The sequence below is a fragment of the Leucoraja erinacea genome, chromosome 2 (assembly GCF_028641065.1).
Source record: "Leucoraja erinacea ecotype New England chromosome 2, Leri_hhj_1, whole genome shotgun sequence".
In the NCBI taxonomy this organism is placed as follows: Eukaryota; Metazoa; Chordata; class Chondrichthyes; order Rajiformes; family Rajidae; genus Leucoraja; species Leucoraja erinaceus.
The window spans coordinates 82,751,810-82,766,412 of record NC_073378.1 but is presented as its reverse complement, the minus strand read 5'-3'; the positions used below and the strand labels follow the sequence as shown (position 1 = coordinate 82,766,412).

Genomic DNA, 14,603 nt, shown 5'->3' with positions numbered 1-14,603 from the left:
TGTCTGTAAAGCTGCTGCAAATAAGAATGTCTGTTCTGGTTCATATCCAGTACAATATGACAAATAAATGCACTCGATCTTGAACACTGTTGTGCAGGTTTCAAAGCGGCAGGTACACATGCAAAGATCCAAGTGGCATGTTGTTTCCTAATCAATACAGGTTCATGCAGGCTAGCAGCTGATTAAGTACTATCACTATTCATAGTGTCTTTGGGTAGTGTAGTAGTGACAGCCAGTGAGTCTCCAACACTTGTTAATGTGTCTGCTATTGACAGCAAACCTCTTTCAGTTGACGATGCAGTATGAATATGCTATTGACTGAGCACTGGCTGATGAAAGAGTAGAATTTGCAAAGTGAAGTAAGGTCATTGTAATTAGCCAATAGATATCTCAAGTAATGAGCTGTATAGTGTTTGTTTGCTCTTTAAAAGCAACGATACTAATTGAAAATCACGCAGTAATTATTTTTATAGTCATTTAATTTAAAAAAAAGTAGCTACCATTAACATTGTTCTCAAAGTGACAGCAGAAATTGAGAAGTTATGATGGAATATTCTTTGACTAGTCAATCATCATTCAGCTGGCTGCACTGAGAAATAATATTTTAAGGAAGCGTGCAGGTCTGAATGTATATGTGAGCTTATATGTGTTTCTCTGAGTGTGCATACATGCACACATTTTCAAGTTGTTATGATTTGAGTTGTAGGGTTCGGGGCACTGTGATGCAGGTAAGCTGAGGTCATAGTGGATGTGTGGAGAAAGCATCATTTTTGAATTATTAGAAACATGGAATTGTAAACTGCTGGTTAATACACAAAAATCGCAAAGTGCTGGAGTAACTCGGCAGGTTACGCAGAATCTCTGGGGAACATGAATAGGTAACGTTTCAGGGTTGGGACTCCGGCGTTGTATCGGATCTAAAGAAGGGTCCTGACCCGAAACGCAACATCAATGTTCTTCAGAGAAGTTGCCTGACCTGCTGAGTTACTCCAGCATTTTGTGTCCTTTTATGTCAGAATGATGCCCAATTTTGGTGTGCTCCAGATTCCTGGTCTAAGATATTACTATTGACGTTATAGTGAAAATATTGGAAAACAGCAATAAAATCTCCCCAGATGTAAACAACACCACTTTGTGTCAAAAGAAGGATATTACATGCTGCAAATAAGTTACTGCACAGTACCCCCAGTGTCAGCTCGAAGTAGATTTCAATGAGGGAAACCATGTCTGGACATGCAGACAGCAACTCACACACCCAGCACCAAATATTCTGAAGGAAAGGTTGGGGGAAAAAAACAAATGCCTGGTGTCTGATGCAGTAATTCAACAATCCGGCTTCAGCAGACTTGGAACATTTGGAAAAAAAAGAACAAAGACTGGCTGTGGCTGATATGACCACCTGTATGCACAAGTCCATTTTATAACTGGTCCCGGCTGTTAGTGTGGGTAGACCAGTCAATCCAAAGGTGCATTATTACTCTTTGCCCTGATATATTCAAGTACCTTCCGGAATATTCTCTCTGTTGGCCATTATACAGGTCAGAGAACCTGAAATTAAAACTGTGCCGATAGTTTTTACTCCAAAGGTTGTATGAAAGATGGCCAAGGGCTGTGCCTCAGCTCCAGCCTGGAAGTTAACACTGGGAGAGAGATGGTCACTCTAGCTCTGAGTCAGGGATGCAAGATTTCATAATCATTAAGAACCAGATTTGAGTTTAAACAATCCCTCTGTGTACGTAGGAACACATTCACCACAGGAGTAATGTTTTCTTGTGACCCCAGGTCTCAAAGATGAAAGAATTCTGTAGTCAACAAAATGAAAATGCCGAGACCATGTTATGTATTCTCATAAAATGGAAGGCTTTAATTAGCTTATAAACGGCTTGAGTTTCAAGGTTTGAGCATGTATTAAACTCTAACATAGCAGCATATTTTGTATGCATTTGCAGCTTCATTCTATTCTCCCTAATATCCGACAATGCATATAATATTATTAGGCAAATCTTTCAATACTTTATATTTTCTGAGAGCGATCTTGTTTGCCTCGATGGCTGATTCATATAATAAGGTATAAACTTCAAGCGACAAGCAGAAAATTCAGGTTAGCAGAAACCTGCCTGAGTGAACATCAGTATAGCAGCTTCAGAATCTGCCCTTAATTACAGGCAAGAAAATCACTTTTGGATTGTGCTTTTAATTTTTGTATCCAATAAGTGTAAAACTGTTCCATCTCCAGGAACCTAAAGAATGCAAGGAACTATTCTTAAAACTTTGAACTGTGCATTCAGGGAATGAATGTTAGGGAATTGGAAGGAGTGAGTCTGAATGCAGAGAAAAATATATATGCACATACATTTGTATCAGCTTTACAACATCAGGCATTGGAGTAATGTGACAAACAAAGCAGGAATTGGAAAGAACTGTGCCATCTCCATGCAATGGTTCATTCTACTCTGACACTCAAATTCTCCATCTGTAGCAAAATAAGTGTTTTGTTTGTTGTTGGAAAAGTACATCCATTGACTACAGTCATGAAGTCACAATCATTATTTACATAGCATTGAACAATTAACCATTGGAAATAATCCGTTTTCAAAGCTGTGATTGCTGATTATCCATTTGTTTGCTCGACGCTACTAAATGTACTTGTTAACATTAACAGAAAAGGCTGTTTTCTTCCTGTTGCTGCCTTGCAGTTGGTGGGATAATTATGTTAAACACAGTATTAGAAAGCTTAAACAGCACATTCGTTTCTTCTCTTAATCTTTCAAGCAGGCCTGCTTGTGACCTCCCTTTTTCCTTGACGTTTTAAATTTGCACATCATAATGGCTGCTGCCAGTTAGCCGGGGATAATTAATGAGATCGGTGCAGCCTGGTGGCTTGCAAGGAGGGCAGGGCAGTGCTCTAAGTCCTCTTTGGCCTTAACTTAAACCATGGAACTACTGGCTTCCTGAGTCAACAGTGAACCTGCAATGCTAACAACAGGCCTCTATTGATCACTGCCCCATGCTAATTAGCGGCAGTGCCTGAATGAGATATGGCCTCACAGAATATCACTCTTGCCTTACAGGCACTTTCTGGCAATCACTGCTTTTTTCTAAAGAGCCTATATTTGCAATTCTAGAGAAAGACATAGTTTATCCTTCTCAAATGCTTTTAGCTTCCTCATATTTTTTTCATTTTAAGGCATCAGGATTACACCCTGATTGTCATCTAAGAACTACAGCTGAACAGTTTCTGATTGCCACAATCAAATAGGCTATCACCGTTCAGAAAAACGGGACAGATGATTTGTGGTAATGTAGTGATGAAGCCAAGAACAAACTATATTCTGGAAAAAGACAGCACCTGAGTGTGAAAAAGGAACACATTGGGAACAGATTAACTTGTGTAGCTTTAGGTTTTCCAACACTAGGACTCATTAAAAGTGAGTCTAGTATCTGATGCGTTGAGACACCTATAGTTTTTAGATTGTCACTTTATGATCAATAAACCATGCACAGATTTCCCATAAATTTGGTCAATGTGTCTTTTGTATAAACTAGTAAAGGTAAGAACAAATTTGCAAAAATTGTATGATTTAGTATGTGCTTATCTTTGTCAAATCAATCCTATTGTAACTCCTGGAAGATTGGTGAAGATAATAGAAATTCATCCATGAGAAAATCTCTGCTTTTGCAATGTAGGTTAAGAGCAATTTACTCACTCCAATAACAAAATGCTCATAGTTTATGAATCGGAAACTACAGCCTTTTGAATTTTTACCAGCGGAGATTTTTACCCGGGATATAGGGTTCATAGTTTACCAGTGTCCCTTGCACTCACTGATCATATCAAGCTGCTGCGGGAGATACAGATAGCAAAGTGCCTTTGTTTAGGTTGTTTCTGGATCAATTGTTCCACAATAAATGCAGGAAATCTCTCCTGTTATCAGGAGTTTCTTTCAATCTTCAGCACAAGTTTCCGATAAAGCTCCTGGGAACAGTGGCCAAGAAATCCATTTGAACCCACAGAAGCATATTCATCTGTCATTTCATGCCATGCAAAGATGATATTGGTTATGAGCCTCCCTCTTAAAACTTCAGGCACGTTACTGAAATGACCTGATAATGAAGGGAAGGACTTTCCCTTTGTGGCAAGCACCTTCCAGTTGGAACTGAGCCGGGCGAGTCAAAAGGCAGAAAGGTCATGGGTAATGGGAGGATTCGGATCACACACAGTGTATTTGATTGTTCTACGGAAGACACAAAATGCTGGTGTAACCCAGCAGGTCAGGCAGCATCCCTGGAGAACATGGATCAATTACATTTTGGGTTGGGACCTTTTTTCAGACAGATTATTCTATATTCTTAGATAATCAATCTAAGATGATTCTATATTACTGATTAGTAAGGTGGGTAACAGAGATAAGGCTTCTAATCAAACAACCCTTATCAAAGCCGAGCCTTCCTCAATGAATAGCAATGGCTGGTACAGCTAGTATCAGATGTTGTGCTACTTGGTACATATGGTTTTTGAAGGTAGGTATATACACATATATGTAAGCAAACCTTCATATGTCAAACTATTCTTCTTAAATAACCATTTAAAAGTTAAATTTCCAATTAACTCATAATTTACAATCACAGCATAGATAGGCGAATGGTCAGTTTTTTCCCCAGGATAGAGTAGACTAAAACTAGAGGGCATTGAATTATTTTGTGAGGGGAAGGATTAAAGGAGACCCGAGAGGTATCTCTTCCACACAGAGTATGCTGCATATATGGAACAAGTGCCAGAGGAAGTTGTAGAGGTAGGTACAATTATGATATTTAACTGACACCTGCACAAGTACACGGATTGGAAAGGTTTAGAGAGTTATGGGCCAATCGCAGGCAAATGAGAGCTCAGGTCGACACGGGCATGTTGGGCCGAAGGACCTGTTTCTGTGCTCTATGCAACATATACACAGTCAATGGCTATAAAATTTGCTGCTCATTTTCTCGTACCCGCAAAATAAAAGTAACAGCTCTACATTGTGTAACCCCTAACACAAATAACCCCAATGAATTACTTCTAATCGCATCACATATGAAAAAATCTTGCATCCTTTGCTAAGGATTAAAGGCAGCAGGAAACAAAATGAGGAGGCATTATGGATCAGTCAAGTAGGTGTGAATGGTCTGAAGAAGGGTCTCGACCCGAAGCGTCACCCATTCCTTCTCTCCATAGACGCTGCCTCACCCGCTGAGTTACTCCAGCATTTTGTGTCTACCTTCAATTTTACCAGCATCTGCAGTTCTTTTTTTCACATCTGCAGTTCCTGCCTACACAATTATTAGTAGAAGTTGGTGTGCAACAGAATATGTTTAGAATTTTCAAGGAGTCAGTTCTTGTGAGGCTGTGAGCACAGAACTCTTTGTAGTTTCTCGAAGCCTTTAGCTGACATTCCTGAACAATTTACAGATCCCCAAAATAACACGACTGACCACTTTTCTAATAAAAAACTGCCAAATGAGGAGACTCAGTTGGAGCAATGGACTATGGTGTTCAGGGATGATGAGAGGTGAACAACTGTTGCCCCATGCGACAGCTTGCTGAAGTTTGGCACCGATCCTACTCCTGACAGCCATGTTTTAAAGTAATTTATAGTTTCTCAATTGGAGTCCAACCACAAAAATTCAAAATATGGGCACGCAGAAAAAAGTTAATGTGTGTGAATGATGAGTATAAGCCCAAGGGACAGGGTTTCTTGGATTAGATTTTATGAAGTCTGAGGTTTATGGGTAAATCACCACTTGTGGGTTCATTATGCACAATTAGAGTTGCCGTCTGCTTCACTGGTTAAACATTTTGCCCTGAGAGTCCTTGTCAGTTCTCATGATCTGTGTCTGAGATTATGGTGGGGGGTGGGGTGGGGTGGGGGGGGGGTTACGTGCCAGCATTTAATTTGTTGGCTGTTAACTTCATCTGGAAATTCAGACAATGCTGCTCTTCTTGGAAAGTTCACCATAAACTTCTCCTCTTCAGATCCTTACAAAACGCAAGTCAGCTAGCCCTAATGCTTTGATTTAGCCCCGCTGAGTCTGATTTTGCTCCTTCCCCACACCAGTGCATTCCAAGGGAAGTCAGTTCCTTATGAATCCTGATCAAGTTATGTAAGTAACTCTTCAGACATATACACATGGACACAGTCCACTCTATCTTAAATGTTATCAGCTAGGCGGCTGTTTTACAAGGAACCTGATGGCATTTTCATACTTTAAATCCCTTTCAACAGATTTCAAACGCCTGGTTTTCAAATCAGCAATTCATCCAGTAAACTGACCTTTAAGCTTGTCTCGGCTATTTTTAATCAGTAAAGATGAAACTACACATTTGATACCTGCTGTCATTAATAGATCATACTCGGGAAAGAAACTGGTCCCATTGACAGCTTTGAATGTTGTTATTATAACTCTTTAAAGGCAAAAGGTGGCAACAGAGTTAAAGGATACCTGGAGGGAAATGAAACAACCACAGGAATCCCTGTACAGTGTGAACATGCCACATAGTTCAGAGCTGCACTCACATTTAAAGAAACCCTCTGTGCTTCATGCAGCTTCATTTAAAAGTCCCTCTTTTCTTCGAACTTCTATAGCTGTTGCCTGTATAAAATTACACAAAATTGCACGTTGCAGGTTTCCAAGTGTTGTGATTGAAAATAAACGGAACTGAAACTTCAGCTCACTGATGGAAACCCGAGAGGTGTTTAGCTTTTTTCACTGCGTGTTTTTATTGTGACGTTAAAGAGACCATCAAAACTTCAAATAAAATTGCCTTTAATAGTTGAATGATTCTTCTCGTGCACTACTGAAGACTTGCTGTGTAAAGTGTCACATTTGCAGTTAGTTGCTGAAAGGGCAGACTACCCTCTTAAATGAGTGGGCAAAGCTGCATCATACAGTTGCATCAATTGTTCATCTGCTATTGGCAACAATTGTAGTTTCCAATCATGTCAGAGTATCTCATATGCTGATAATACTTATGTTTTCATGGAGACATCTTACTTCTTCCTCAGTTTTTGTGCACTGTGGACATGATGTCCAAAGAGAAGGAAGACACAGAACGCTGCTGTAACTCGGCGGGCCAGGCAGCATCTCTGGAGAGAAGGAATAACCAGCATCTGCTGTTCTTTCCTATACATGATGTCCATAGAGGATGGTGAAGATTCTGCTCACTGTGAAAGCAGTCATGATGTTCTCCCAGCCAGTGCAATGAATTGTAGCAGAGTTCGGAGAGTGGTTGGTGCTTGCACTTCATTTATGCGGCAACAGAGAAAGTTAGTAATTAGCAGATGTCCACGGAAATAAGCCGATTGCACCTCACCACTCACTGTTCCCCACTTGACCTGCAGTATATTACAGGTTCTTTTCTTGTGGCTCTTTGGCAGCACTCACAGAAATAAGGAGTGTCTTGGTTCAAGCCCAGGTGACGTAGTGGTAGAGTTGCTGCCTTACAGCGCCATAGACCCGGGTTCGATCCCGACTACGGGTGTTGTCTGTACAGTGTTTTTTTACGTTCTCCCCGTAACCTGCGTTGGTTTTCCCCGGGAGCTCCAGTTTCCTCCCACACTCCAAAGACGTACAGGTTTGTAGGCTAATTGGCATGATATAATTGTAAATGATCCCTCGTGTGTGTGTGTGGGATAGTGTTAGTGTGCAGGGATCGCTGATCGGCATGTACTCGGTGGCTTGAAGGGCCTGTATCTCTAAAGGGCCGGTCACACTTGCCGATTTTTTCAGCGACTGCTGGCGTCATATCAGTGTCGCCAAAAAAGTTTGAACATTTCAAAATCCAGTAGCGACAAAAAAATGTTGCAACACTTGAAAAACACCGCACATCAATGCGTCATCACGCCGTGTCACGGCGCATCTCCGACGCGTCACGCCGCATCACGCTGCTAATTTTTCGGTGACCTGATCCGTCAGTCAAGGATGCCAGCAGTCGCCGAAAAAATCGTCAAATGGGACAGGCCCTTAAACTAAACTAAATTAAGCCCAGCTCCACGCCTTGAGAACATAAACGAGGCAGGTACTTCTATTAACATTATAGCAGTGTCAGTTAAGCTACTTATTAAAACAGGGCTGAAAATAGTTGAACTGCAGAATCAGAAGAAGAGCAGCAGAGCTCTTCTGATGTCGAGAACAACCTTTACCTTTTACAAAAATCAGAGATATGGTCCTTTCTATACCTTGTGCATGTGGGAGATTCTTATTTGTAAACCTTCTACCGTATTTTCCATGTGACAACAGTGACTATTCTTTAGGGGTGTAAATGACTTGAGGCATACTGAGATCATGAAATTCCAAAATATATTCAAGTTACTTACAAGGTTTTGAGAATTCATTATGAAACTTATAATGGGATGAGGCCTAAGTGACACACTGTTCTTTTAAAGTGAGATATACGACTCTGCCTAAGCAGGTATCATCTTCTTTATTAAACTGTAAATGCTTTAGCGGTAAGTGAATATTTTTTGTTTCAAAGGAATTTTAAAATACAATCATCGAGATTTAAGAGTTGGTACCCTGCCTTTACCAAGATGATAGTGCTAGACCTGTCACTGTGTTGCACTCCATTTATGCTCAATGGGGGAACCATCAATGTGATGAGATCTTGATGATGTTATTGGTGTAATATTGAGAATGTGAAACCATTACAAAAGCACATCACCAACTTACCACAATCACTTGCAAAAATGTTGGTGCCATTCATTGAATGCTCAGCAATTTTTACATTTAATGGTGTTTGTTAAAACATTTTCAGCCAGAGATACTGAACAAATAGCTCCTCTAATCCAGGGATCCAAGCCATTGCAGAATCCAGGCTATGATACTGACGACATGTGGTCCTGAACTAGTCATGCTTTTAGCCAAGTTGTCATTACAGTTGTAATATTGGTATCTACAGCGTAATGTGCAAAAATGCTCAGGTATATCTTGTTCAGAAAGGATAGGACAAATCCAATTTGGCCAACAATTGTCTAGGCAGACACGAACGTCATGAAATATGTAATTGACAGTGGTACCAAGTGACATTTCAACAATAATCTGCTCCCTGACATCGTTCTGTCAGAGATATTGGCTTCAAGCTCATTTCTTTGTTCAGCCCTGAACAAAACCATTGTAATTGGAGTATCAGGTGAAATTGATCATTCTCAGTGTTGTCAGCATTATTCTGAGTGTGATATCAGGAGATTCCTGCAATGTTGATGTCAAAATGAATGAAGAAGAAACATTTTGCATTGATTGGAATCATAGAGAAAGATTGTTGAGATTGCTGGAGGAAAGTCTCTATGACTATAAAGGTAGATCAGAAGCTGGGTATCCTGTGGTAAGGGACTCATCTGCTGATGCCTCAAATAATTCCATTTAATATCGGGCAAAACTAAGACATGTGATGAAACACTCTCCACTTACCTGGATAGATGCAGAGTCAACAAATTTCAAGAAGCTCCATATAACGCAGGACCAAACAGGTTGCTTTGTTTCCCCCACAACTGTCACCAACCATTTGAAACATTCATTCCCTCAAAATCCAGCAAATGTGATTATGATGTGGCTCAAGATGCCCAAAGGTATGTCAGAAAATATTTTCTTCATTTGCATCTCCCACTCAATGACCACCGACACCGGGTGGCTGAGGGCAGAGGGGGATGTCAACAGCTGCTAATTCTGCACCCTGGTGTACTCTACTCTGACCTGGATATATCAGGCAGGTACATTAGGAACATTTAAAAGACATTATAACAGTTTCATGTAGTGGAAAGGTTCAGAGGGGTCTGGGCCAAACACGGGCAAGTGAGATTAACTTAGATGGGACATTTTGGTCAGCATGTTGGGCCAAAGGGCTAGTTTCTGTGCTGTATGACAGTATGACTCTAACATTCTGTCGCAGGCACTGGTTCAAAATCTTGCAATCCCAGATCCAAGAACACAGCCGAGTATGTTCAGTACAAGGAGTGCAATCTCGCACCCTAATTTCTCAAGGACAATTTGGGAATGCGCTAATTGCTAGTTTTGAGAGCAACGTATATATTTATTTGAGTGTAAACTGAAGACAATAATGAGCTGATACTGCCGGGAAGAACTAATCAAATTTTACGATGTATGAAAGAAAACTAAATAATAAAACAGATGGTAGAAATCATAAGGGGAAATTTCTATCTTCTTTAATTATAGCAATTAAAGTCTGTTAGAAAACAATCCTAGATTTCTGACTTAAATTTTATTTGCAATTTATTGCGAAGTGAAGCGCCCGAGAATCTTCCTGCTGGGGTATGCATGGGTTTTAAAGTGACATGCTTTGATTTGTGGCCGGTGAATTATTTACAAGGGTTGCAGTCTGGGATGATAGAGGGGATGGGATGCAGCAAGCGACACGGGATCCACATGTATGAACTCAAGCCCACTCGCACAGAACAAGGAGAGCTTTTTAAAGCTGGACAGAGGTTTAGCCAATCTGAGCAACCTTCATTGGAGATGTTAGCTTCAGGCCATACAGGTGTGAATGTTTACATCCCTGGTGGTCATAATTATCTCAGGGTGGTCTTGATGAAACAGAATAAATATCAAGCAAAACCTAAACAAAATAAAGAGACTCCAAAGGCATAGATTATATTCATGAAGATTACTCATTTCCGTACGGAACGGAAAAGAAGAGAGAACATAAGGGTAGCAATGCCTAAAGCTTTATTTAACATTTAAAGAGACTATCCATACAAAGAAAAAAGTACCGGTAAGTCTCTCATAGGTTAGTAAAGAACTTAGAAATGATGTATCATAATTGATGATCCTTTTTTTCTATTAATGGCAGATCTTATTGTAAAGATGGTGCCATCAGCATCAGAAATTCTGCTGTTGAGTCTTATTTGCGGATAGTAAAAGAGGAAAGAGGGCAGAAGCAAGGAAAACTGTATGGGGCTGCAGGAGCTTCCATGGTGCCCACGAAGTGGAAAGTACTTGTTCACCACAGGCCTCAGGTGTTTTGCACTTGTTCTTTGTGGCTTAGCATCAAATGCCTGCTATGTTGGTATGCTCGACATCTGTGTGAGATGACCCATGCTGATAAGGTTTGTATCTTACAATCTGCAAACAAAACACAAAGCCCAGCTGGCTAAAGAGCTTTCTCTGTCTTTGTGAGCCACTCAAAATCAGCATTAAAAAAAAAACCCTGCAAAAAGCATCAAAAAAGATGCAAAGACAGCACTGAAAGCCAAAGGCAACAAAGGAGCTGTCACAGAGTCGTGTCCCATTCAGTGTGCTGCCAGCTTGCCTGCTTCTCTTGCGCTGCTTTCTCAGCTGGTTGCAGCCCTTTTGCCCGAGGCGGGAGCTGCTTGATGGACAGGCCCTGGAGAGCAGGACGTGGGCGAGGCAGTTGCTGCAAACACCTGAGAGAGAGAATGATGAAAGAAAGGCTCAAGGCCATGGCTCGGGGATGGAAGCAGCTCAGATCTGCAGCTGCGACAGATGACAGCTGTGAAATGTGGTTTTGGTGAAAAGAAACACAAAATGACTTCTGGCACCAATTCAGGAAAAAATGACAGTGTGCACAAACCGCAACGATTACAGCACGGAATATGGGCGTTGACAGATTCCATTATAGATGCATATCCCATTAAACCAACCTGATTCCTTCTCTTTGCTGTTAAAAATTCACATGACTTTTCACAAATAAGTTTGCAATACTTTTTTTTAAATTTCCTCACAGTCAGACAAAGTCTTGAGACTTAGGGGTTTGGCTAAGCCTGTTGTGTAGGGCTAAAATTCAGCCTCACCGCGCTGTATGTAGAGAGGTATTGCAGTGGAGGTGTGAGAAACTTGTGGGAGGACCATAGGCAATGGATCTCCACACTATTGGGGACCCGTTTGTGCAGATTGGCACCACGTACTACACATGCCACAGTCAATTTCTTCAGGCCGTTAGCAAGCAAGCAGCAGTGGGTCTTGATGGGGCCATTGGAGGCAGCTGCAAGCAAAGTATTTCTCAAGCCTTTTACCTATCAGCTTATTTTAAACACTTGTTTGTCTTCCCTCTCCCCTCAAAGCGTGGAAGGATATGGCCTGCAGCCTGAGTCCTGCAGACCCAGCTGAGAACTGATGCGTTGTGTCTGGGGCCATGGTGGAGTCATGCAGATCCCCGGCAATAAGTAATGAGGCATTGGGATCACTTTGCCTTAGTTCTCCCACTGTGTGCTGCACTGACACTGTAACCTGCCCAAACCATAAGGTCTTCTATCACGAATCAAGAATTTGGGGAAAATTTTGATTTGCTGCTTTATCAGGAATTTGGCAGGCCAGCGTGTCACTTAAAGGCTCAGACATAGAATTGTAGAAACAAGCAGCAGAGAAATGGACCTTTGGGTTACCTTTTTACCTGACCCTATTATGCCACATTATGTCCCATTTCCCCATGCTAGCCCCTTATCCCTCTATGCCTTTCCTGTCAATTTCCTGACCAAATGCCTTTTAACTGTCGTTATTGTATCTGCCTTCACCAATTTCCCTGACTGCTCATTCCAAATATCCACTACTCGCTATGAAAAACATACCTTCAGTTCTGCTTTAAATTTCTCCCCTTTCATCTTAATTTTGTACCTTTGGTTTTAGAGTCTTCATGGGTGAGGGGGGAAAGGTGGGGGAGGAGGGGAGAGAGGGGAGGGGAGGAGGAGAGAGAAAGGGGAGGGGAGGAGAGAGAGGGGGTGAGAGTGAGGGGGAGAGAGAGGGGGTGCTGAGAGGGGATGAGGGGAGGTGGGGAGTGGGGAGGGGGAGGAAGGGGGGAGGGTGGAGGGAAGAGGGTAGGGGGTGTGGAGGGGAGGGGGGTTTAGGGGAGGGAGGGTGGGGGAGGGGATGGAGGGGAGGAGGGTAGAGGAAGAGAGAGAGAGGGGGGGAGAGAGGAGAGAGGGAGAGAGAGAGAGAGGAGAGAGGGAGGGGGGAGAGAGTGGGGGGGGGAGAGAGAGAGAGGCGAGAGGGAGGGGGGGGGAGAGAGAGGGGGGGAGAGAGGGATGCTGAGTGAGGGGTAGAGAGAGGGGGTGCTGAGAGGGGGGGGGTGAGGTGAGGGGAGGGGGAGAGGTGGGGAGCAGGGAGGGGGGAGGGGTGGAGGGAAGGGGATAGGGGTTGTGGAGGTGAGGGGTGGTTTAGAGGAGGGAGGGTGGGGGAGGGGGGAGGGAGGGGGGGGAGGGGGGGGAGAGGGGGGGGAGGAGGGGAGGGGGAGGGAGAGAGAGAGGGGGAGGGAGAGGGAGGGAGAGAGAGAGGGAGGGAGAGGGGGGGGGGGGGGGGAGGAGAGAGGAGGGGAGAGAGAGAGAGAGTGCCTTTTTACTTCAACCCAAACCCCCCAAACAACCATTTGCAGGCAATGCCTTTTTACTTCAAACCAACCATATTTTCATTTTCAAACCACATTAAGGGCACTCACAGTTGAGTAGACACGTGTTCAGTGTTATTCAGAGCTCAGAGAGACGTGACCCTTGGCTTTATCCATCTTGCAGAGACTGAGTGAGGCACACCACTTCCTGGTTTTATAATCCCTCCCCCTCCCTCCACCAGGGGCAGCAGAGAGAATGGCGATTTTTTAAAAACATTAATATTTCTCTGATTTTTCATTGATGGGAAAAATCCTCTGGTACAGGAAGGCAAACATGGGCTCTGATCGAGGTGGCCAAAAATGACGGCCGTAGGTGGCGGCGTTCTCTCGGAAATCGCAGCACAGTGGGCCAAAAGCGGTCAAGATCAGACTTTAGTAATATAGATATATGTGACTAATACTATATATTATATACTTACATATATGTATATATATATATTCACATGTGTGTGTGTGTGTGTATATGTGTGTGTGTAATGTATATATATAATATGTGTGTGTGCATGTAATATATATATATATAGATAATCTGATTATTAAATTTGCAGATGATAAAAAAATTGGTGGCATCAAAGGGCAGAGTAGGTTATCTAAGGATTCAATGGGACATAGATCAGCTGGAAAGTTATGCAGAGCAATAGCAATTGGAATTTAATCCTGACAAGAGTGAGGTAATGCACTTTGGACCGTCAAATTTTAGTAGAACACTAGACTAAGTGGGACCCATTGGGTCCCAGCTCACACGGGAGGGCTGGTCACCAAACGCAATATTCCACCTCTCCACCAATTCCAACATTGCTCGCCAGTGGGGGGGCTGTCTGTTGCGCTAGGATGGGTGTTGTGGACCGGAGGTACTGGTTTCCAGAGGGCTAGTGTAGACATTGTGGGCCGAATGGATCCTTGGGCTGGCAGCTCAGTCACTGAGGCCTGGCAGTACAGTCACTTGGACCTGGCAGGCTGGCAGCTGAGAAACTGCCAGGAATTCTGCACAAAACAGATGACAGACTGTGAGAGAGAAGGGGGAGAGGGTGGACAATGGATTATTGGGCTGGCAGTTCAGTCACTTACGGCTGGTGGGCTGGCAGTTCACTTACTCACGGCTCGTGGGCTGGCAGTGCAGTCACTCACGCCTGGTGTGCTGGCAGTTCACTCAGTCGCCCCTCCTCCCTTCACCATCCCACCCCCCCACTCTGCTCCTTGTCATTCACACACACACAGA

General features: G+C 42.9%; 1 protein-coding gene across 5 annotated transcripts in view; it reads left to right on the top strand.

Moving 5' to 3' along the window:
- LOC129711677 (uncharacterized) overlaps positions 1-14,603 on the top strand; it is a 160,100-nt gene that overhangs the window by 8,453 nt on the left and 137,044 nt on the right. The window contains exon 1 of one of the 5 annotated variants that reach the window (XR_008725909.1): positions 8,807-10,759. The exons of the other annotated variants lie outside the window; for them this stretch is intronic. The gene's annotated coding sequence lies outside the window, so the exon portion shown is untranslated. Of the gene's footprint in view, positions 1-8,806; positions 10,760-14,603 lie in introns of those variants that run through there. 5 annotated transcript variants of the gene reach the window in all.